General features: G+C 41.1%; 1 pseudogene; it reads right to left on the bottom strand.

Annotated features, from left to right (window-relative positions):
* Window positions 1-4,181: 4,181 nt before the first annotated feature.
* LOC107500703 lies at window positions 4,182-19,370 on the bottom strand (annotated as a pseudogene).
* Between the last annotated feature and the right edge of the window lie 5,747 nt (window positions 19,371-25,117).

Genomic DNA, 25,117 nt, shown 5'->3' with positions numbered 1-25,117 from the left:
TTCTAAGTCCTTGCAGAGCACCAATCCATTTTGTTTTAATCAAGGTAGAAGCTCCAGCTTTAAATGCTTTCTTCCTTTATCTCCAAACAAATGTGCGGAGAGTCTTCATTGTTATGAGAACTTTCTTCAGTAGCAGTAACTCAATGTCGTGAGGAGGAGAGCTACTGAGCGTTCGTTCGGTGAAGGCAGAACTGCTTAGATTGGTCTCATAAAAAAAGTTGTTTTTCTTTTAATTTCATGTGAGAATTTTGGGTGTATTCATGAGAGTTTCAGTTAGACTGCCTAGGCTGCAGTACTGCCTGAAATGGAGATATTCAGTATTGCTTGTAAGTTAGAAATACTAATAAAGTTTCTAATAATTCAGGAAGTCTCCAAATTCATCATGACTGGCACAAAATAATCAGAGCACATTAGAGAATAAGTTTGCCGAGGTTGGAATCTTGATTCTAAAATTTACTAGCTGTGTGGTCACAGGTAAGTTTATCAGCTTCACATTGCCTCGATTTTCTCAACAGAGCAACAGTACCTGTTTCATAGGGCTGTGATGAGAATTTAATGAACTAATATACAGAAAGCACTTAGAATGGTGGAAAATATTAAGTACTCGATATACACGAGCTATTATTACTGTCGTAATCCTTTAACGCTTACCTTCTAGCCAATCCATTCTTTGCCCTTTGATTAAATTGAGTGTGTGCTATTTTCTCTCTTAAAGCTCTCCTCCAGCTGTTAATAAGAGGAGATCTTTCTCAAAGAACTCTTGTTTTATCATTTTGGGAGAATTTTCACCCCTACCCTCCACCAGACCCCACTCATGATTGCTACATCCCCATCCGCTCTTTGTTTCCTTATCTAAAGTGTGGTAGGGTTCTCTGGGGGCGGTGGAAGGGGGATTTTCTCTAACAGTGCTACCCTACTCGGGGACAAGATTCTCAACACTGCTATCCAACCCTACCCCACCTCCCCTAGCAATCCTAATGCTAGAAAAAAAGCTTCGATGACAAGATCTTACAGCATCAGAAGACCTCAAAACCTGAAACCATCATATCAAGGTTTGAGTCTCAGATCTGTGACTTACTAATGACGTAAGCGATGCTACCATCTCTACTGACCACTCAGTGTTGTTGCAATAATTAAGATCTTGGTAAATATAAAGCCCTAAGTTGGAATGGGCATTATTAAGTGGTTGGGAACCATCGTTTATAGGAGGTGATTAAAAATGACAAACCTTTATTCACATTTGGAGGAATCAGGCACACTGTTGATAAGTGCTTGTGAGGACAGTGGGTTGTGTGATAGGAAGCCTAGTTGATGTAACATCATTAAACACGAATTGACATCACCACACACAGCAGTGTGCTCCTACACCAGACCAAATGCAATGATCGTTAACTTATGCACGAGAGGCTAGCGTTTGTGTGTCAACACGGAGTTCAGCTGTATGTACTTATTCCTCTAAGTACTTGTGACATACTATGTCAAGAGTTCAGCGGCTGAGTTTCATATAGGGCAGTGTGATTCATCGGGATTATTAGGATCCTCCTGGAATAACTTCCCTGAGTTGATTGCCTCTGACAGATCAGTTTGCTTAGATTAAAAAGCAATTGCTGCTGTCTAGTCAAATTTAAACACTGTGGCTAGAGGGAGCTGAACTCTAACTCTGCCCAGTCTATAGAAACACCTTGATGTGAAAATTACATCGAATGTAGTGAAGAGAAAACTGAGTTAGCAATACTCCAGGGTATGGTTTCGCAATAACATGAAGGAGCGTAAATGCCAAACACAAGTGACCCCAGGCATATGTGAAGGAGGGAAGAGTACATTGCTTTTAATGGCAACTTTATCCGTGCCCAGTGTACTGCTAAGTCAGGAACAACATCTGAGGTGTCACTCTGCTCCACTTTCATACAACACTGACCACCATTAGAACTGAGGTAGAAAGTCTTCTGGGCAGAACAATGGAAAGTGTTTTGAGCTATAGGTATTTCCTCTTTCCCCTTCCTGAATGGGCCCAGGAATTTAATAGAAGAAACAATAGCCATCAAGAGGACTGAAATAGAAGTATTACTAAAATTTAAGTCAATCTTTTAAAAAAAAATGAATGGAACATCTGATCGAAGTGAAATTTAAGATTACTGCTGAAAATTACATTCCCAGCCTGCATGAGTTGTAGATAAAATGGAGGCTGAGGTGACATTAAGCTGATATAAAGCTTATCTCTGGTGGATCAGCAAGTAGAGGATTGAAACTACTATGAGTAAGAGGAAAGTCCCATACGTACCTTCCTTTTCATCACAGCTTCCTTTTATACTTAGGCTCCTTGATCTCTTTGTATATAGAGGCTGACTGTGATGTTTAAAGTAGAGGAGGTGAGAAGACTGGCTAATGGGCTTCTCTTTTCTTTCTTAGAAGTCTAAGTCCTCTGAGAGTATAGTCCTTACATAGACGTATGCTACAGAAAGCATTAGTTATACAGTTTTAATTTTAGTGAATTTTTTTTCAAAAAGCATTATGTCCATCTATTAGCATGTTTGTTGAGTTGTGCGACCATCATGATGATTAAACTTCAGACCATTTTCATCACTGAAAAGAAACCCAGGTATTCATTAGCAATCTGTCAAGCAGAACACTGTGTATCAGTAATCAATGCCAGGAGAGGACTCCAAATACATGAAGGAGAACAAAGCTCATCACAATACCAGCCATAAGGAAAAATCCAAACACTTCTGCCTACTGCATCTTGGTATCGGAGTAACCAAGGAAAACATAGTCAAGCACTGGATGGAGCAATACTCTTACTCATATGGAGAAGAGACAGAGCAAGGTGAGCTCTCATAGTATAGTCAGTCACTCATGGCTAGAAGGTGCCCCTGGCAGCTGACATGAGGCAATTGGCCTATACACACTGCTATGGCACCACAGCAGGACTTTGACCCCTCCCCTGTGGAAGCTGAAATACTGAAAGCTGGGATGTACCTGAGGACTGACATGTACTTAACCAGGACAAAGGGGCACTCATTAAATATGAAACAGGAAAAGATAATACCACACAAGCTGTTAAACTTGGCACAGGCTGTGGGCTCTTTATTTCTTGTTAAGGAAATGTTCCAAGATGAAAGACTATGCACATGAGACTCCCTTTCCCAAACAAACGTTTTTGTCCGTTTGTAAAAATAAAAACGTTTTTAATCAGAGAACTCTACAGCGTGCATGGGAAGTGGAGGGCCAGGCTTCCCTTCTTGATGTGGAAGTGGCTGATGACGCTGATGGGGTAGCAGTGGGTCTGGTAGGTGGACAGGTTGGAGTAGGTGCCCTTGGGCAAGCACCACAGCCGGTCCCAGCACGTTCTGGCTTGAACATCCTTTTAGCGAAGGCTGAACATCCAGAGGTGGTTGGCCAGCACCGTCTTTGTGCAGGTGGAGGGCTGGGTCTATAACCGTGGTGCTGAACTGGATCAGCAGCATGACCAGTAAGGCCTGGGAACCTGTGTCAGGGAGGATAGCATGGCCGTGGCTGCTGAGTGCTTCCCAAAGGCCCAGAAGCTGCTGCTGCTGCCAACGACGTTGGCCAGATAATGAGAACGTAAAGGTCAGTGCCTGCACCATACTTGGGTGCAAAATGTCAGGGAAGAAACGGCACAGGAGCCCATACTGCTCTGGGCCAGGGACAGACAGAAGCTCTGCAGCTGGAGACCTGGCATCCCTCAGAGTGACTGTCTTCTCTCTCCCCAGCCCCCTACCCCACCTTCTTTCCATTCTCTGGATTTGGGGTTCTCATTTCTCCTACTAAAATACATGGAGGAGAGCAAAGATCATCACACTGCCAGCCATCAGGAAGAGAAGTTAAGTCCCTTGCTTCTGCCTGGACTTCATTCTTGGTGGGGACCCTGGGCTACTGCCCTCTGTAACCACCTTCTCTATCCCACTGTCCCTATGGTGCTCCTTGGAGAGCGGGTCCTCCTCGTAGGCCGAGTCCGTAGCACAGCAGCTGGGAAAGCTGCACAGCCGCCGGGCAAGGAGCAAATCTCTGGCCTGGCCGTGTGCATCCGGTGCAAGCGTTGGCTAGTAGATCCTGAAAACCAGACAGGGAAGATCTGGGATTGGTGACCATTTCTCGCTGCTGCTGCTGCTGCAGGTGTTGTAGCGGTGCTCACGTGCTGCTAGTGTCCTCGGTCAAGCTGCTCAGCGACTCCTCTGCCCCAGCCAGCTGGGCGCGATGCTTGGTGCTTTGCGGGCCTCAGCAGGTCCTGGAGCGCAGCCTGGCAGCGTGGCCTCGCTTCCGGGGGTGCTGGCGTACAGAGCATGCTCAACTCCAGTCCCCTCCCATCCCGAGTAACTCTCGCGGGAGTAGGTAGTGTCTGTCGCACCCCATGTCGCTCTTAGCGTTATGGGGGCATGCAGCCCTGCAAGCGGCCTACCAGCGCCTGCCTCCGCACCTGCAAGACATGCACGGTGCTCAGCACTCACTGTGTCGTGGGGCTGTGGCCTGCCACTTCGTCCTGCAGACTCTCTGCTGGTCTGCCTCTTGGCTCAGGCCGCCTCCCGTGGGTAGCTGCTCTGACTGCTCTTGCAGTGCGTGATCCCGCCACTGCTCCTACCTCAGCACCATCGGGGCATTGGTCACCCATTTCTGGTACACCAATTAGGAGGTCGTCAGTGTCCACAGCCTGGGGTCCTTGGGCTGGACCTCCGCCTCCTTCTCACTGTTGGACTCAAAAACAGTAAGTATCCCCGGAGTGGATGACTGTGGTGTGGTCTAGCCAGGGCCACCACCACGACCCGTGGTGGGGAGGAGGCCCCTGGACTGCCAGGCCCTGGCTCTTAGCTGGGGTCCAAGGCTCCCGGTTGGGGTCCAAGGGGTCCTGGAGGTGGCCACGGCCTGCCCAGCCCTGCCTGTGCTTCTGCTTGTCGTATTAGCTGGGCCTCCACTTTTGTCGGGGAGGTCGATGGTTTTGAGGTCGATAGTGTTATAAAGGGAGAAATGCCTAGAGGCGTGCAGGGCAGAGACCTGGAGCTCTGCCCTGATGTGCAGGGAGTCATGGCTGTGCACAGCATCTCCTTGGGGGTCATAGTAGCCTTTGACAGTGCATACAAGGCTGCACAGCAGAAGTTGATCTGCATTTGCTTCATGAAAATGCAGGACAGGAGCAAGAGCATGTTCTTGGAGATAGTGATGTTGTAGAGAAGGCGGCCATCCCATAGCAGGAGGCAGGTGCATGTGTCTTTCTGTAATAGGGTTGTGCTGAAGAGCAGCAGGTAGAAGCCCGCCAGCAGGTAGCCCAGCCTGAAGATGCTGATGTGAGCAGCTCTCTTGCTACGTACCACCACCAGCACATTTTGGCAGAGGTGGTGAAGGATGGCCACCCTCAGAGTATCAAGGTAGGGCCTGCACTGCATGAAGCTGGGCTCCTCCTGCTTATCCTCAGGCTCCACACACTGCTGCTCCTCAGTGCGTTTGGCAGAGAACATGTGCTACTTCCGAGAGGGTCAGAACAGCAGGAGGAAGTCACTGATGAGGTTGGTGGAGTCTGGGGCCCTGAAGCAGTCAGGCAGGTGCAACTGCTTAATGAGCATGGAGTTTATGGGGATGGTCTGGCTCCAGTGCTAAGGGTGATCCAGGTAGGGGGGATGTCCAGGCACTCCAGGTATTGGTACAGCAGGAAGAGTGCTCGGAATAGATGGGCCAGAGGCAGAGGGGATGGCCCGCAGTGCCAGTGCGTGAGGTTGGCCACCAGCCAGCAGCCGTGCAGGATGACTGTTAAGTTCATGTGCTGCCCAATCACGTTTATGGCAGATCTCCAGCTCAAGATTGTTTAAGAACTTAATGAAGTGCTCGAGCCACCTGAGCAGGTTCCAATCTAGCTAATGGCAATATTGTCAGCACAGACAGCCTTGGCTGGCAGTGGGGCCAGCAGGTGCTGTGGGCAATGGTATTCCTGGCACTGGTACACCATGGCATCAAACACCAGCAGCAAGAGGATATGTAGGCGGTTCTAGGTGTAGGTTTGGGAAGCCTTTCTGTACCCCAGACCAGTTGGTAAGGTCCAGTGAGGACTAGTTGATGTCCATCTTCTGCAAGGGAGGGACTCATTGCAGTTGCTGGAGTATCCATGGGGGCTGGCTATCTTGAGCTGGTAGAGCATATTGCACATGATGATGATGCGGGTCCACAGGGCTGGCTGTGGTGGGGAAGCAGTGGGAAGGCCCACAGAGCAGGACCAGTAGGTGGCCTCTTTCGGGGCCACCTAGATTGTATATAAGGCCACCAGCTTGAAGACGTGCAGCTCTAATAGGTGTTGCACGAACACTTGTACATGCAGGTGAGGATGTCGCAGAAGCCAGTGTCCAGGTCTAACAGCCACTTGGCCACCAGTTCTCACTTTTGGATTGGCTTCCAGGACCTGCATGGCCTGGCGGGGGTCAGCTATGCTCAGCCTGTCATCTCTGGGGGTCTCTTTCTTCTCCTGCTGCTGTAGCTGTGGGGTCTTGCTCACCACAGTACTGCTTGCTAGCCCAGCTTGGGAGGTGGCACTGGGTGGGGGTGGAGGGTGAGGCACATGCCCCAGGTTGGTGAGCTGCATGAAGGGTTGGTGGAAATTGTGTAGTCGTAGGATGCAGGTGAGCAGGAAGAAGCCAGCGTGAGGATACTGGAGAAGAGCTTGAACACACTGAACTGCCCCAGGCCAAGGTATCCCAGTGGCTCATCACTGAAGTGTGTCAGGTTGTGCCAGTACATGGAAAAGTGCTGGAACTGGCAGGTATAGATGACAGTGAGCACCAACATGGTGCAGGCCACCACCAGCCACCAGAACACCTTGAACAACTTCCACTACAGGCTGCAGTACACCTGAGAGAGGGTGAGGCAGGCCAGGAAGAGGAACATGTAGACAGTCTTGTAGACAATGAGGCTGCCAGCGAAGTGGACCACCACCAACATGCCGGCATTCGTGTAGATGCAGTACTTGGTGTGGACACCCATAACCGGCTCCCCCAGGTTCCAAAGCAGCATCTGAGTCTGCACGGACTGTGTCTGCCACAGTGACCTCCATCAGTGCAATGACAGCCTTTGCCTTCTTCAGCAGCTTCTCCTTGACAAACTGGTGTAGCAGGAGCCAGAAAGTCAGAAGGTACAGAAACGTGGCACGGAAGTCTGGGCATAGGTAGTGGGTTTGCTTCAACCACAACTGGCTCAGGGGCCCAGGGTGGTGGGTAGCTGGGGACCCAGGTCTATGTAGTATAGGCCACACAGCACCAGCCCATATTGCTGAGCATGGCCAGCTGAGGTGGCTGGCTGCACAGAGGGAGGTCCAGAACAGCAGCATGAAAGTCAGCCAGCTTGGTAGGCGATGCTTCACACCGTCATGGCGATGAGGGCACACAAATAGCCCCAGGGCATGATGAGGTGGCCCAGGCCGAGCAGTGCAGCTGTCTCTCTAGGCTTAGCCAGCCTGGGGTACAGGGATTGCTGCTGGGCAGGACTGTGGCCAGTCAGGTCGTTCACTTGTCAGCCTCTGTGTCAAGCACTGTGGGTGTAGGCATCACTGCCTGGGCAGCCCCTTCCTCCTTGGAGTGGCAGACCTGGCTATTCCCGGGGCCACTGGTCCACCTTGGTCAGCACTACCTCCTACTCCACCTCGCTCTTGGCTACCTCTTTCCTCTGTTCCAAGGTGTGATGTGTGCGGAGCTTTAGGAGTGAAGTTCAGAAGATTGACTGTAAGACCTCTGAGGTCCTAGAAGAGGTCTTTGAGAGGCTGCAGTTCAAGGTCATGGATCTGGAGCAGACGAACCTGGAGGAAAATGGTGCCTCAGTCCTCTTCGACATGATGGAGTACTGAGAGTCCCCTTACCCCAACATCTCCTTCAACAATAATATTGCCATTTCAGGCCAGCAGGCCACTGTCTAAGACTGGGGAGGTGCACCTGTCAAATGATAACACAGGTGTCCCAAAGCAAGCTCAGGGTGGGCAGAAACCTCCCAGGAAGCAGAAGGGCTCCCTTGATTTCGATCTTCAGTATGAATACAAATAGTGAAAGTGGGGCCTTGGATTCTTCTGACCTTTTTGGTTTTAAGCAAGAGGTTTCAGAAAAGGTACCACAGGGATAACTGGCCCATGGCGGCCAAACATTCATAGTGAGGTTGCTCTTTGATCCTTCCATGTCGGTTCTCACCATCATCGTGAAGTGGAATTCACCAAGCGTTGGATTGTTCACCCACTAATAGGGAACGTGAGCTGGGTTTAGACCGTCGTGAGACAGGTTAGTTTTACCCTACTGATGATGTGTTGTTGCCATGGTAATCCTGCTCAGTACGAGAGGAACCACCCCGTCGTCTTAAAGAATTGTAATTCTGAAATTCACTTTAACTTCAGAGAAGTGTTCTGAGCTTCACACTTACGAATTCTACTTTGTTAATGCTGTTTGAATGAAAAGTTTAACACCAAACTTAGTACAGTCATATTCGAACTCAGAATTTTGTTTGTGGAAGGATTTTGGTGATTATCTGGCCCAGGGATTAAGCGTAAGCCACTCGTGCCAATCAGTTACTGCCAGAGTGGAATGAGGGCCCAGTGATGCTGGAACTTTCATCTTAAAAAAAAAAAAAAAAATCTCGAAATCTGGATATTTATGGGAAGTCTCCAAAATTTCAAATGGCAGCAATGACTTCAAAACTCTTAAAGCTCTGTTAAGGGCAAGGGCCCTGCTCTTTTCGTTTATTCGTGTCCTGCTCTATCCTCACCATGCTGTGATTTGGCGATAGTCGTTGAAGGGTTTAGTGAAAGGAATTCTAGGAGACTGTAAGTCTTACTAGATCTTAAGACTGACACAGACAAGAAAAAATTATTAACTTCAGCCTTTCAATATAAATATCGGCTATTTGGAACCAGATGGGTATTAAGAAATCATGTCAGTGAACTTTCTTCCCTCCTTAAGCTTTCACACTTGATTAACTAGTCATTTATAAACTTGGATCTTCAGATACACTTTATGATAGCTCTGGGAATTGTCCCTTCTACTCAGTTAGAACTTGACAAAATGCTTTAAAATCGAGCATCTATTGAGCTATTCAGCTCAAGTTTTAAGGAATGCTATCTTTTGGAAGTGAAGCTCTCATAAAGAAGCATCCTGGGCAATCTGACATTCAAGGAGAATGACCTGGGAAACTTGCCCGTGGAGAATCCAGCACCATCACTCAAAGCAAAGCTCTCAATATATTTAAAGCCATACCTGGAAGTGACTAAAGATATTTTAAAATTTGAGAATGGGTGCTATTTGCGGGGGCGGTGGGGGGGGGGGGAGGTAGAATATTTCTTGTGATCTTTTTCTCCTTGGCTGATTTAAGTGTTTGATTTCTCCATTAAGAAAAGAGCTTCGTTGAACGTTTTGCTGTCTGAAGTATTTTGAGCTCGCTCCCGATAACTACCATAGTCCTTAGTTTCCTGATCCCTTTCTTACTTAATATTTCCTTCCTGAGGAAACTTTGTCTCACGGTGGAAGAACAAAGCCTCTGGCCACATCCTGATGTTTTGGTGGGTGGTCGATCGATTTTTTTTCAGCTCTCAGGAAAAGGCAAAGTGAAGTAGGCTCCTAACACTTCTCTTTTCTACTTTATAAGCATTTAGAATTAGGAGTCTTTGAACCAACACAACTGGATTGTCTAAATATGTTTTGCCAGGTAAGGCGATCCTTTTAAAATGGGACCACTTAATGGTAAAAATGAAAGTCTTGAACCTTTAGCGCAAAAGAATGCCTAATGCTGAAGAACTCTAATAAGACTCTCTCTACTGAAAAGATGGAAGTGCTTTTACACTCTTTTTTGTGACTTCTATTTTGTACTCCACCTAGGCAATATAGATTTTTCCCCCCTTAATGAAGAACAATTAAAGTATATACATTTTATATACCAATAGGTGACAATGAGATCCTTCTGAAAATTAGCCACTAGCAGGTACATTTCATGTGGGAAGCAACATTTTGGCAGATGGGCTTAACTTAAAATTGAGACTGTCCTAAACTGGCTTTCAGGATCACAAATTAATTCCATGTGGAATCCCACCGAACCTTTTGTCCTTAAGTGGCACATGGTTTAAATGCTTAGAATAGACATCATATTTGATGAGACGGCTGGCCTTTGTGATAAAAAGTGAGTCCAGAGGCTAGACGTATGGTGTTGTTGTTTATGTAAAATACATTGTCAAATTGCAGCATAGGAAAATAATGACCGTTGTTCTCTTTTGCTGCCATTTCCTCCAGGGGCATATTATTATCCTCTCTTCTGTCAAAATTATGTTAAGTAAAAATTAAAAAATAAGCTTTATAATTTTCCAAATGCACCATTCCCCATTGGTTGCTCTTAAGGAACATGACTTACGACCTCTACTTTGGGATGCTGCAATTTTTTTCTCACACATAGGTAAGATCTGCTCAAAGGGTAAAGGAGGAGGTTGTATGTTTTTCGAATGCTGACTTCCCTTTTACCACTTGCTTTTATTTATAAAAAAGGATACATTGTGTTTCTTCCTTTTCTGAAAGTAATTATTCCATTTCATCTTGCTTCCCAGTTTTGACTAATATTTATAATTTCGAAGGTATTCTTCATTATTATCATCTTCTTAGTTTTACTTTTGTTAACTTTAAGTAAGGTCTACAACTTTAAGTTATTATTATTCCTTTATCCATTATAAATATCTTTTATATGTTTAATCTATTGGCGCTTCAAAATACTTAAATTGATGAAGATAACATCTGTAACAGTGGTGTAAGTCTACCATGATCATTCTGTTTTAAAAGTTCTGAATGTGAAGATAAAGAGGGTATAGTGATTTGATCCACATATCTCTTCAGGCCAGAATCTTTAGGTTAGATTCAGAAAGAGGTGCTGGTATTCATTCAGCCCTCTGCTGTCTGGAAAACTTTCCAGACATTCCTTTGTATATTTGTCAAATCCTACTTATTCTTAAAACATCTTGGTACAGTAGCATTCATTACGTGTTCTACAAGCTCCTCACATTGATGTACAATGCAAAGCTTCTTTCATGCAATGTTTCTTTAAATATGAGAGGTTTGAAATGGACTACCTTGGGACTGTGCTTTCAATAACATGTTGAAGAGAGTTTCCCCAAATTGCTACTGACAGAGAACCTAGGCCTGCATTAAAGAAGGCAGTACAAAGCAATTTATATCAACAGAAAAAATCTAAACTTTATGGAAACCACTGTATTGTGCACTGACAAAAAAGGACACCGACTTTGAAGGCTTCTTCCAGTCACTGAACTTGCATTTGGCTGAATTGTCCTGGCCTACTGTCAGTGGATCTCTGCCCATAAAATGAAATCTCTTTGTTGCTTGTAGTCATAAGTTTTTGTTCCTTCCTGATAAATCTAGCCCAAAGATTTTTCTTTACTGTAAATTTGTGTCTACTGAAGTGCTCGTAAACAGTGTCTGCTTCCATTACCAGTGGTGGACCAGGTTCAGGCATCTTGTAGAGTAAGCATATGCACCAAGAATCAATATGTGTTTTATTAGCACTAAGAGACTCATTGGATTGATTTTTTTTTCTTTTTACCTTTAAGGGCACTTGCTATAAAAGGTAAATTAAAAAGTTAACCATCTGCTACCTTACTTTTCATTTAAAATCTTTTATTTGATTACTCTTTTCAGGTAATCAATGCTTTCTATTTTGCTATTATGGTGGCTAGAGAATGAGGGTGGTTTTAATTTATAGCTTTTATTTATCTAACAGTATTGTCAGAGTCACAATCTTTATGCATCCTATTAGTAGTCTGGAAAATATTTCTTACTACATCGAAACAGAACAAAATTCAATTTAGAAATATAATTTCCTGCCATGGAGACACTTGATAACAGGGGGGAGATTAATGGAGCCCAGTGACAGAAACTTGATTTAAAGCAGGAGATTAATACTGCTTTATCAGCCTACACTGCAAGTGAATTGGCCCAGAAAGAAAAAAAAGTCTGTTTGAAGTTGCTGAGTTGTCGGCTTGTTGGTTGGAAAAAGGTCTCTGGACATTTACTTTGTTATTGCTGAGTATTTGCTGCATGCTTGTCTACTTGACAACCCAGGAACAAACCCGCATACAACACCAGACGTGCTTATTTTACAGTAGTAACATGTTTCTTATTATTCCTTTTGATCCCACAGGAAGCTTGAATGCTGTTGAGGTCAGCTTCTGACTTAAGGGGGTTACACTCAGTAAATCATGTCAAAATTAACGAATAGAATTGTGCTGACACTCCAGTTTGGTTGGATTTAAGTAGAATGTTTAAATGGTATTTTTAATTGCAAAGCCCCTGCCTCTAAATCTTGTTATACTTTCTTTCTATCCTTTACAGAAGTTATTAATTTCCTTTTCCGACTTAAAAAAAAGTATGAATCTTCCAGAAGAATTTAAAGCAAATCTGAAGATTACCTCAGTGGGTTGAAATGCCCACCAAATCCATTCTGAAACAAAATATCGAGCTTGGTGAACTGTTTAGAATGAGGAAATGGGTCCCAATTTCGATTTTTAAAGAAATTTTATTCTCAGGAAATTAAAGTATTCATATTGCTAGAATTAGATTTTTTGAACTGGTGCTTGAGCTATATGAATTTTTAAACTTAGTATTTGTCTAATAAATCCTTTCTGGGGAATCAAAAAATAAATAGATAAGTTCCTCACCCACTAGCTTCTCGAAATGGCTACATGTTTTTCAGAAGCTTGAAATTTTAAATTAAGAGCTTACAGATGAATTGCGTACTTACTTTATGACTGAGGGAGATGTTTAACAATTTTTGTTTATTACTAAAGATGAATTTTTGTTAGATTGAACTGAAAAAAATTGCATTAATTTTATTAAGTTCTGTAATAGAAAGAGTATTTTGCTAGAAGTCAAAATATCTGGGTTGTAGTTTAAGAACTTTCTGTGTTCCTATGGACATTTTAAAACTACTTTCTGTTTCCAAAAGAGCTGAATATTAATAATAATATCTGTCTTATTACATCACATAGTTATTGAGAATATTAAATGAGATGATTTGTGCAAAATGTTTGGGTGTATAAAGGACTATAGGAGTATAAGCAACTTAAAACAATATTAGGATGTATATTCTACTTTAAATACATTACATTTAGCATTTTATTGGAGGAAGATGTATCATTTCACATCTAATTTTTATGTTGATATAACTAAAACTATCAGTATTTCTTGGATTGATCTGCTAAAGTTTGTTTAAATGTTTTTAAATGTATGGAGGGTAATGACCTATAGTGCACTTTTTTTTGGAACTAAACATTTAGAATAAAAGAAGTAAAAGGAATGTAGGGCCAATTCGATTTGCTCATGGTGGGCTCTCGATACTTTAAAAAAAGAATGACAATGAATGAATGATAGTGAAGATGGTCGGCCTAGTAGATTTGCATTCCAAGAGCTCTGCGTCAGGTGTTTTGCACGGTGTCCTGTCACCTCTGTGGTCTCCTTAGGTTTCATTAGCTTATGGACTCCTTTTTTTTGGTGCTTGAAAAAAAATACATATGTCCGCAAGGAATATTAGACCCTGTGAAAACTCTTTTCCTAGCTGAGGGCTCATACCAAACTCCCAGGTAAAGCATCCTAAATTGACTAAACATTTATTTGGAGGGGAACGAGTTGCTTTAGAAACTTAAAATCATGTTCCAGCCATAAGAATTTAGCAGAGGACAACCTAAAAGGGTTTTTAATTTCCATGAACATGCATATTCTTTTATTCCTTCTTGTTTTACCCATCCAGTGGGGCCTTCAGTGAATATGCCCCTTGACCTTTTCCTAGTCATCAAATTACCCTCATCCTGCTTTTTCTCTTTTGCACTTCCTTTCCCAAATGGCCTTTCTTTGGTGCCGCAGTTTAAATTGTGCAGTGCCTACTCTGGACTTTGCTGCTTGGATGAATTTAACCCCCTCCATTTTGATTTTGCTGGGATGCTGACTATCAAAGGTGCTGATCTCTTGGGAGCCAGTTTGGGTTTTGCCTGGGGTTCATGGCATCCCCAAATTTACAGTCAATTTATTTTCTATCTTTGGGAACGAAGTATTGGAGGTTTTTTTTTTCTTCTTCTCTTTTGTTTTTTCTTTTTAAACTCCCTCTTCTTTGGGCTGAGAGTGACATTTGGGAGCAGGCAAGCCAAGTATGAAAATTACTGATTTTGACAGCTCAGCTGCTGTTATGAGTCTGAATTGGCAAATCAGACTCAGGAGACACAGACAGATAGCCTTTAATCTAATACTACTCTTACTGAGCTTTTTGGAAGGAAACATGGCAGAATACAGCAAGGAGATACAGCATCGTCAACTCATGAGGAGGCCCAGCAGCTGTCCCTACCCTAGTGCAGTTTTTTTTTTTTTTTCCACCCCCTCACCCATGCAGGGCCAAGGTGCGAGAGAGCCAAGGTGCGTGGGGTCACCTTGTCACAGAGAGGCCACAGTCTCCTTCCCCCACCAGTCTCGTGTATGGTTTTCATCAAGCCTGAAGTCAGCATGCAAGTTCACAGATCCCCCAAAGCAGGTTTTTGTTTCACACAATACAGAGGGAGAGACAACTGTTCCCCATTTATCTTAACTCTACTGTTTCCAAGGAAACAGGGCAATGGGAGACCGAGGTCATTCTCAGGCAGACCTTCAGCTAGGACTGATATTAACCCTTTATTCACATTCACACATGCTGCTGTTGAAATGGTAGCATCACTCTGTATAATGCTGTGCTAAGCTTCATTGTGCCACTGGAATGTCTTTAATTTTAACATTTACCACTGTGTATTTTATAGGGCAGTCATTAGAAAGAAAGCCTTTAGATACCCATCAACCTATCCATTTATCCATTCATCCATTCATTCAGTGTTCCATATTTATTGAATGTACATTGTATGCCTCACCTGATTTTAGGTATTGAGGTTTAAAAATGAACAGAACACAGATCTGGCCACCGAACACTTCAGAATCCGGGAGGCCGTCTGCATGTAGGGTACTACAACACAAAATCTCCAAGTTCCATACAGAACAGAGCATCGTGGGAGCACAGAGAAGAGAGCAACTCACTCTTTTGCCAATATTTTTCTTATAGACCTTATTCAGCCTTTCCTTATAAGCAGGTCCATATAGAATTGTAACTGATGTTAATAATGATTGCCCTGAGATTTTGTAAGATCATAAAGTGCCCTCTGAATCACTGAATAAAAGACTTTGAAGTAATCTATTTATTATTTTCTAGACCACAAATATTAGGAGCATGTTTGTATTCTTCCCAGCACATTAACACCACATTGTGTGTCTGAAAGGTGAATAATAAAGGTTCGTTGAATTAAGTCTAAATGATACCACTATGGGCATTTCACAATATTCAAAATGTTAAGTCATGGAAAAATAAACAGATTACTTCAAATCCAGACTTTTGGAGCTTACACCTCCCCAAGAGTTCATAATGTGATGAAAAAAAGAGAATTAAAACACATTAAGTCCATGAACTGTAGTTCTGTAGTAGGCTGTGGGAAGGTAGAGGGTTGAGGTATGTTACATCCCTACCCTTGAAACAAATGTCAAGGAGCATATTTCTGCCTTACACAACATGGTTTGGATGTCACCATTAGAAGTAATTCTAAGATGGGGCAGGAAGCCATGAATCTGATACAGTCGTTCTGATTTCATTACCTAGTAAATGTTTGCAAAATTTACGTGTTTTTTCTCTCATATGAATATAAAACTAATTCAAGAATCTTTTGCCAGTTTTGAGGAGAATCCAAGTTTAATGTTAGCTGAAAATGTATTCAATATTCAGATTTAGTTTCAACAAATAATTTCTGTGTATGTACAATATGCCTGGTGCTTCCATGTGAGTTATCCAATCTGAATATTATTTAAGCCTTTTGTGATTTTTTCACTTTCTAACAGAGGAAATTAAGTTCTGAGAAGTTGAATAACCTGGCTAAGACACATAGCTGGAAAATGGCAGAGTTGGAATTTGAACCCTTTTCTTTTGAGTCAAAGTGTAATGTTCTATTCATTATAACACTACCAACTATAAGTTGAGAAGGAAAAACAAGAAAAATTCTATGGAACTATTTAGAAGTCAGAAGGTAAGCAGTTGTAAAGATAGGAAACCATAAAGTTATAGTAGTGCCTTTTTAGCTCCTTAATCAAAACAAGTTTAGCATATGTACCTTGCTTCCTTGGAATGTTACCATTTCTAAGAGGCTTTCTCTTACCTCTTTATTTTCTATTCCAGGGTAATGTTTGTTTTCTTTATTGCATGTTTTTTACTTTATTTCATGTTTACTTCTTAATCTATTTATTGTCTGTTTCTGCCTTTGGGCTCCGAAGTTGATAAAACCAGTGTGTCTTCAGTGTCTGTCACAATGATGGCCACATAGTAAATATGCAATAGATACTTATACAATGAATAAATCAATAAGTGAAAGATGACGAGTGAAAGACCATAAGCAGATGCTTATCACTTTAATCCTGATCAAAAGTCAGAATTGGTGAAATGAGAATTGATCACAATTGGCTGAGCACGCATATTTAACCCCTTTCTAAATCTCTCCCAACTAAAATAAGAGTGAAAGATTGTCTTTAACAAGCAATAAATCTTCATGGAAAAAGAGATAAGGAGAAGACAACAGCCATGAAATTCTGGAAGTTGGAGAGCAGATGGATTAGTTTCAAATGGTAAAGCAGTTTCAAGAAATCCGAATCCTGATCCAGAATTGGGAAAGTTAAAACAGCAATCCGATTAGCACTGTAAAACCCAAAGAAAGCCACAAGATTGGTGTCATGGATTCTTCTGGAAGGGGAAGTATAGTAGTGGGGCCAAGGATAGGAGGACTGTTTGAAAATCTGAAAAGCTGTGGGAGAGAAAGCTACCATCCCCAAATCCAACCTCCCTTTCTTCCTTTTGGTAATTCCATATCTCAGTCTTTCTTGCAGGTAGATATGGGTACATGGAGGAAACAGACCTCTAGCTAATGGGATGTGATTACGTTGGGTCCTTAGAAAAGAAGCTAACTGTCCTTCGATATCTCTCTTCTCTCTTCCTGTGGGCTGGAATGTAGATAATATGCAATGAGTAAGTTTTGACCATGTAGATGAAGAGGACTTCCTAGGAGAAGGGGAGCAACAAATAGAATACACTTGGATTTCTGTATTATTTCATAAAGCAAAGTGTAGCCATCCAGGACCACCTGTCCACTTCTGAACTATTTCTTGAAAGAGGAATAAACTCTCTTCCTACTGAATGAGGAAACAGACCTCAAGATCTTCTCTTCCACTCTGCACAACCTTGGCAGGAGACTGGAGGTTTATTTGTGTAGGATCATACTAAAAATAGGGAGAGTAAGTGAATGCTTACATACCAACAGTTGTGGCTCCATTCTCTCTCCACTTCTCCCACTGGTTCCCAGATTGTAGTCAGGCTGTACCTATGTGCAGGAGACTAGAAGAATCTTGTCTGAAAAATTTGACTCAGCCCGAGAGAAAACATCTTTATCTTTTGACTTTGAGTGTTTGCCAATGAAACAGCCTAGATTGAGGGGTACACAAAAGAATGAAGTTGCCTTGCAAGACTCACCCATGCACACAGTTGTTAATAAACTTGTTAGTGCAACATTTTTAAATAGAGGCAGATAACCAGGGATCTTCATATATTTTGGAAAGCGTTCAATAAGGCAGACAGAAACAGAAAGCACCTAAAAAGGCATCTTGGAATAGGTACTAGGAAGGCAATAGGAAGAAGAAAATATGATCAAAAAAAGTTATTAATATAGTGAGAGGAATGAAAAAAGATATTACTGCCATAGACAAAAAATAGTGGCTATAAAAATGTAACATTCAGAAAACAATAAGATATCTAGACAAATAAAACTATAAGAGGAAATAAAAATTCATTGGAAGGTCGGGAATATAAAGTTGCAGGAATCAGCCAGAATGTAGACCAAAAAATAATTTAAAAAATATCCCAGTATTAAAGGACATGAGTTTCTAGAATCAAAGAGCCCATGGACTTTTGGGAGTGAAAGTGTACCCAACCAATTTGGAAAACAGTTTGGTATTGCCTGTGGCATAGAAAGTAAGTATACCTAAAAAGTAGTGTTTTTTTTTTTTTTTTTAACAAGACTGATAGCCCTATCTGACTATTAAAAAATGTGCATGTGTAACTTGAAAAAGTAAAACTAACATTTTAAAGAAAGATGTTATGCCAGTTTATTTTCCTAACAATAATAGCTACTGTTTTCTTAGGACCTTCGGTTAAGCAGACATTATTTCTAATTTTTACATAAACCCTGCAAGTGAACTATCATCATCACCATTAATAGAGAAGAAAATTACCTTTCAAGAGAGATTAAATGACTTTATGAACACCACATCTCTCTGGCTCCAAAGTCCACCCTCTGTGCTGTCAACTTGCCCTCGTTTCTCTGAGGCAGTTAGTTCCCCAGGACCTCCGTGGGAGTCAGTGTCGTCCTGACTTTATGGGAGTCCTGGGAACTGAAGCTCACATGGCTTTGCTGTGTGACACACATTCCTGATTGTGACAGCAATAACAAGAAGTTCCGAATTTGATCACAAGAAGTGACAACATTCTTCTCTTCTAGCAACTGGAGGCATTAAGAGGGCTTGTTTGCTGGCTGCTGAAGGAGAGAGAACCCTGGGATGCCAAGGGCCTTTCCAGTAGAAACAAATTGGGTAAAATTGGGAAGGCGGATGGCAAGTGTCAACATGTGGATGAAATACGACTTCTGAGTCTCTTTTTTCTGTGAGCTAGTTTTAGACTGCTAGGTTCTGTAGAGGCAACTTCTAAGTAAACTAGGACTGACAGATAATAAACAATAGCTAGGGCTGTAGCAACAGAAATCGATGCATTTCAAGTTTCACATAGGAGGAAATAGTCAGGATGTTTCAAGTCCTTTTAGAGTGATAAATGCAATTTACACAATAAGCAAGAAGCCATGATTGGGAATAGATGGTGTTAGATCCCAGGTAGGACAGGGAGAAGAGGTGTCTGATGGGGGTGATGTTGCTGACCTGACAGCAACTGACAGCATAATCAGCTCTGAAAGTTATAAAAAGCTTGTGAATATAAGCCAAAGAGACAGGAAAAGTTTGGGTCCTGTGTTGATCCACATTACTCTCATAGTGGTGACGGGGCTCAGCCTGGTCAGTACCGCTGACTGCGTCTGTTTTAAAAGGCACTACCCTACTTGCCTGAGAGAAGTGGAAGCCAACAATGGTCAGGTCCCCAGCCACACAGAGACATTTTATGCAACTGCAGGCAAGATGTGCTAGCGTGTTCCCCAGGCCACTGCCAAGTCTGTACGCTTTGCTACAGTTAGTCTGAATGGCAGACTCCATTGATGCGAGCCCTTGTGGGGCACAAAATGGACTGACCAAAGTTTTATGATGATATCTATTATATAACAGACTTCATGCATCCCCCAACCTGTAACATCCATTTTAATAATTTCATAACAGAGCCCCTAGTTGATGGGGGATATCGCTTTTCACCCTCCGAAGACCGTACTCTTGATGTTGAGGCTACTGCTTCCCCAGAGAGGCAGTAAGGTGTCTTGAGGGCCAAGCCTGGTTTTTGGAGTTGCCATAGCAGAGAAGCTCCAAGCAGGGTGTCAAACCAGCCTCTCTGCTTTTCTAAGACCGCTCTGTGACCCTTGGCAAGTTAGCAAACCTCTCTGAAGCTAGGCACATTTGTTGTAAACCGGGGATGACGTCATTCCCTACTTTAGAGAGCAGCTGTGAGTATTCAGTGGCATAATGCATATGGAGCATGCAGCAGAGCCTGCACATAATCAGCACTCAATAGATGTCAGCTTTATAAAGTTACTTCATTACCCTAAGCTTCCTTTCCTAACTCCTAGAATGAAAGCAGTAAAACCCTCTCCATGGAGTTGTTTGTGGAATTAGAACTAGTGTAGATCAAGAGTCTGGCTCAGGATGAGTCCTTGATGAATAGCGGCCTTATCCCTTAGCCCCACAGACCCCATCAGAGGATGGAGTTGCAGAAGCGTTCAGTGTGAGGGTTGATCCCTGGTGACACACAAACCAAATGGAGATTAGTTAGGTTAATAAGCTATGGTCTCTTTTCACTATCTTTACCTAATTTATTAGGCTCTTGGAGTTGATGCACCTCTGGCTTATCAGGCTTCAGGTAGAGGCTTCGTCTCAAGCAGTGATTTAGAATGTGCCTTATTTCCTGGGTTCTAGGTTCAGTCGCTCCCCTAAAGTATCTCTCTCTCTTCTTTAATGGCAAATACTTGGAGCAAAAGGTGTAAAAAAAATGTCTCTTTCTTACCTCTTCCTCTCTCCTTTATTGCCCCCAAATTGATTAAGAATTTATGGCATAATTCAGAGTCCCAGTTAACTATCATTTTATTAAAAAAAAAAAAAGCCTTAAATTTAAAGACAGCACCACTGACAACCATTTTATTATCTTTCACAATTTCTGGTCAGGAATTTGGGAAGGGCTCAGCTGGATAGATCCCGGCTTTGGGTCTCTCGTGCTTGTGTGCAGACGATGGCTGGAACTGTAACATCATGGGAGCAGCTGGGGCTGGCTGGGCACCTCTCTCTTCATGTCATCTCAGCACCTATAGTCTCCTTGGGTGGAATAGTTTGGTTTCCTCACAGTGTGGTGGCCTCAGGGTAACTCAGAATACTCTCGATGCTCCTGTGGTGGCTTAGGGCTCTAGTGTGAGTGCTCCAGAGAACCAAGGGAGAGCTGTACTGTCTGTGACCCAGGCTCAGAAGCAGGACTAGCTACATAATTTGTGGAGCCCAGTGCAAAATGAAAAGTGTGGGTACCTTGTTCAAAGATTATTAAGAATTTCAAGGTAGAAACGGAAGAGCATTTAAACTTTCTGAGCATGTTTTTATGCTCTATGACTTTGTAGACCCATGAATATGAAAGTCACACTGTGTTACTCTCACTTTGTACTGTTGGTGAACAGTCACTAAAGTCAACCCAAATTCAAGGAGAGGGAACATAGAACCCATCTTTTGATGACAGGTGTGTCAAAGAATTTGCACACGTGTATTAAAATCCTCACATTCAGATCCTTTTAATTCCTTCTTTTTTTGACTTTTCTGTGTTCTGCTGATGATTCTCTTCATTCTTGCTTCCTTTGTATTATCTCTCCCTTATATTGGGGTCCTTGGTACTATTTGCATGATTTCGATTTTAATATGTCTTTAACAATTGAATGGAAATATGAAATTCAGATTTACTTGACAAAGTGCTATGGCCCGCCCGGAAATGGCTTGTCAGTTTTCTGCTTTTCAGTGAACTTTCTGCTGTGTGGCCAGCTGCCTCTGAGTTCTATTTCTTTGTGTTCAGCATCTGCCAGGGCGGATGAATTTCTTGATGAGGAAGACTAATTTCTTGGTTGGGGTTCGAGCTAAAAACAAAAAAAATGTAGGTAAAAACCGTATAAGTTCCATCACAACCCTTTGGACAAATGTGTAAACAGTGGCCTCTGCCTGGGTATTTTGAATATTTTCTTTGTGTGCTGCAGCTCAAGGTTTTCTACTTAATCCTGACTGTCATGTGGCCATCATCGAGATTTTCTAAATTATTATCTTCTACTCAGGCCACCGAGTTCCTTAATTCTTAAAAATTAATTATGTATTAACTAGCTTGTTTATGTCACTTTAAGTGTATAGGGCACTAAATTCTCATATTATTTATTTACTTATTGTCTAGTTTTATTGAAAAATAGTTGACATACAGCAAAGGGTAAGTTCGAGGCATACAGAATGATAGTTTGATTTACATTTATTGTAAAATGATTACGACAATAGGTTTAGCTAACATCCATCTTCTCATATAGATACAATAAAAAGAAAAGAAAGAAAAGAAAGACAAGAAGAAAGGAAAAAATCAGATGTTTATTATTTTGATATTAAATAGCATGTTTATGTCACTTTAAGTTTACACGGTGCTTTCAATTTTATCGTCACTCACAAGAAACTTCTATAGTATTTGTCCCTATTGATAGTTGAGAAAACTGCAGTTCAGAATATAAATGCCTTTTTCCAGATCACACAGTTTTTAAGACATGGAGCTGGAAACTGAACACAAGTCTTCTAACTCCAAATGCTTACTGTGGATTCGCATTGCATCATGCTATCTCCTATTGAATTTCAGACTTCACCGAATTCGGTTTTCCATGAACAATTAAAGATTATATACAGTCAGTTCCTCATTATCTATGTCAACAACAAGGGTCAGTGGTGCTGGCTATGGTAAATCACAGATAATTGCCCAAATGTTTCAAAGCCTTGCTTGAACATTTTTTTTCTCAATTTCTTGAATAGATAATATATGAAAACGGTAAAAAATTCAAAAGTTTTTATTCAAGTTTGATCTTATAATGTACACATGTAACTGTACACATATATCCCTTAAAACACTCATAAATGGTAGCATACTATCTCTCACTCCTATTAATGACTGCAGAGTATTTTATTGTGTGTATTCGTTATCATATTTTTAACTGGTCCTCAACCAAAGGGCATTTGATTTTTATCTTATTATTTTCTATTATGAAAAAAGTTACCTTTTTATTTCCCTTTACATACTTATTTGTATATACATGAGAATATTTTTATAGGATGTATTAGGATTAGAATATATACATGTAAATTTTTGGAAATATTTAATTTTGGTATATGTGTGATTTATGTGTCAAAAATTTGTTCATTTATATTTTCGATCAATACTCCCTAATTTCTCTATGTAGACATTGTTCTCCTTACATTCCCACCAACATTGTATGAAAGTAATTGTTTCACATGTCCAGAATAGTATACAATCAAATTTTTGTTTTTCTTCATTCCGATAGTTAAAAACTCAAGAATCATAGTGTTATTGAAGTTTCACTTATTTTGAGTAAGGTTCACTACATTGTGATATTTTGGAAAACCATTTTATCTTTCATTTTTTATGACTTACCGTTTTTGCCCACTTTTTTCCTTTTGAGTTGTTGATATTTTCTTATTGATTTGTTGGAATCTTTGTATATATTAAAAATATTTTCTCCTGTTTGTAAGCTGGAGAAAGAGCATTTTCAGGCAGAAAGAATAGCAAGTGAATACCCTTAACTATGAGAAAAAAATAGAAAGAACAGTGGAGTGTTTTTTTTTTTTCCACTTTGTTATTTCTTTTCAAGTAGAAATTAAAAATTGCTATACGGTAAAATTTCTATATTTTATATTACAGTTTAAAATAGGTTTAAGACTATCCTATCTGAGACTGTAAAAATTTCTCCAATGTTTTCTTTGAGGAATTATAATGGTTTCATTTTGTATGTTGAAATTATTTATCCATCCATTATTTATTTTTGTGGAAGGTAAGAAGTAGATATACATTTTTCCCCAGATGGCTGCTCAGTTGTTCTGATAACTGGATAATTCATCTTTTGTCTAACGATTTAGATGGGCCTTTTTATCATATATTAAATGTCTATTTGTATTTTAGTCCATCTCTGGACTCTGTGTTATCTGTTGCCTTATCCTTTCAGGCATAATACCCTACTACTTTAATTAGTATACCTATCATATATTTTCCTCTCTGGTTGGGCTTACCTTCTCATTACTCTTCTTTCTCCGAATATTGACTGTTCTTGTGAGTTTATTTTTCCATATTAACTTTAAAATAAGCTTGCTTCATTTCAGATATTCCTGTTGTTATCTTTATCAGGATAGCATGAAATAGACATCTTTAATTAATACTGAGTTTTATTAGCTATTCATCTGAATTTTAAGGTGAGTTTTCTTGAAACCAACAAATGTATGTGGACAAGCATTAAAAATAGTCTTATTTAATAGAGTAAGCAGAGCTCTTCTGAGAGGTTTCAAATATCCTTATTCCTTAAAGTCACAGAGATGACAAGTCTTGAAAAGACCAGATGTTCTCACTTACATCCTTGATCTTTCTATCATAGTACACTATCTACACAGCCAGTCATTCTACCTATTCCTTTGTGTCAGGGACAGGCAGGGTCTGGCGACTAAGGGTACACCTGTCATGGCATGCAATCATGCCAAGAAATGTGAAATGGTAAAAATACCGTTAGGGGAAGGAAGATTCCAGTTCTCCCATGACGTCACTATTTCCTATCTGTGAGATCTCAGGAAAATTCAACTTTTGAAGAAATTCAGCTCCTTCTTCAACAAATGGATGGTACTTAATTTGTAGAGGATTAGTGAGTGTACCCTATCCATTTGGCACGTTGGAAGCACTCGATAAATATATCCATATATATTTTTTCCCTCCTTTGGAAATGTTACTTTCTCATGTGACATCATTAATTTTGTATGGTGTAGTTTACCAGACTAGTGATTTTTTCTCCCTATAACTAAAGTTTCAGGCTGTAATAAGGGGAAAATTTTTGGCCCAGAGAGAGAAAGGGTGGTACATGACTTTGCTCTCCACAGCTTTCCCTCTTCAGCTGCTCATGGCTTCAGGCCTCTCTTGCCTGGAGCTGTGGAGTACTCTTTCTCTTCACTGGAGGCTTTTCCCCATCCCTGCCTTTTTTTCTGAGACTAATTTTTACTAGCAAGTGGTTATTTAAAATGAATCTGCTTAGAATAGGGACCAAAAACTTTATAGTGAATAGTGAAAAGATGTTTAAATTGCTCACTTTCCTTCAAAAATAAAACTAAAAATCATGAAAATAAGTCTTATTGAAATAAAATTAACAATAATTACAAATAAAAAAGATTGAGAAATTAATCGAGATTGATTCATTTTGATAAATTTTTTTCTAAGACAGTTCTATCATTTTATATATTTTCTCACATTTTTGATCATAAGCAAAAATTTGAGAGCTTTATGGGAATTCCTAAGATTCTCTCTTAATCAGGTATTATTTAAATAATGTTTTCTTTGCTGTAGCCAACTGTTATTATTCCTGCTGATTTTCTATTTTCTCAGTTGTAAAGCATTCTATCTCTGCTGAATCATCATTTGTCAATGGCTTTGCTCATAATTCTAGCATTTCTCACCCATAACTTTTGTTGACTTTATGAATTCATTCATCTTTTCCCAAGTCTGGCAATTTCACTTTGAAATCGTCTTACATCGA

Source organism: Rousettus aegyptiacus, unplaced genomic scaffold (assembly GCF_014176215.1).
Source record: "Rousettus aegyptiacus isolate mRouAeg1 unplaced genomic scaffold, mRouAeg1.p scaffold_m13_p_1, whole genome shotgun sequence".
Lineage (NCBI taxonomy): Eukaryota > Metazoa > Chordata > Mammalia > Chiroptera > Pteropodidae > Rousettus > Rousettus aegyptiacus.
The sequence above is the reverse complement of the archived record's forward strand: the minus strand, read 5'-3'. Positions and strand labels throughout refer to the sequence as shown.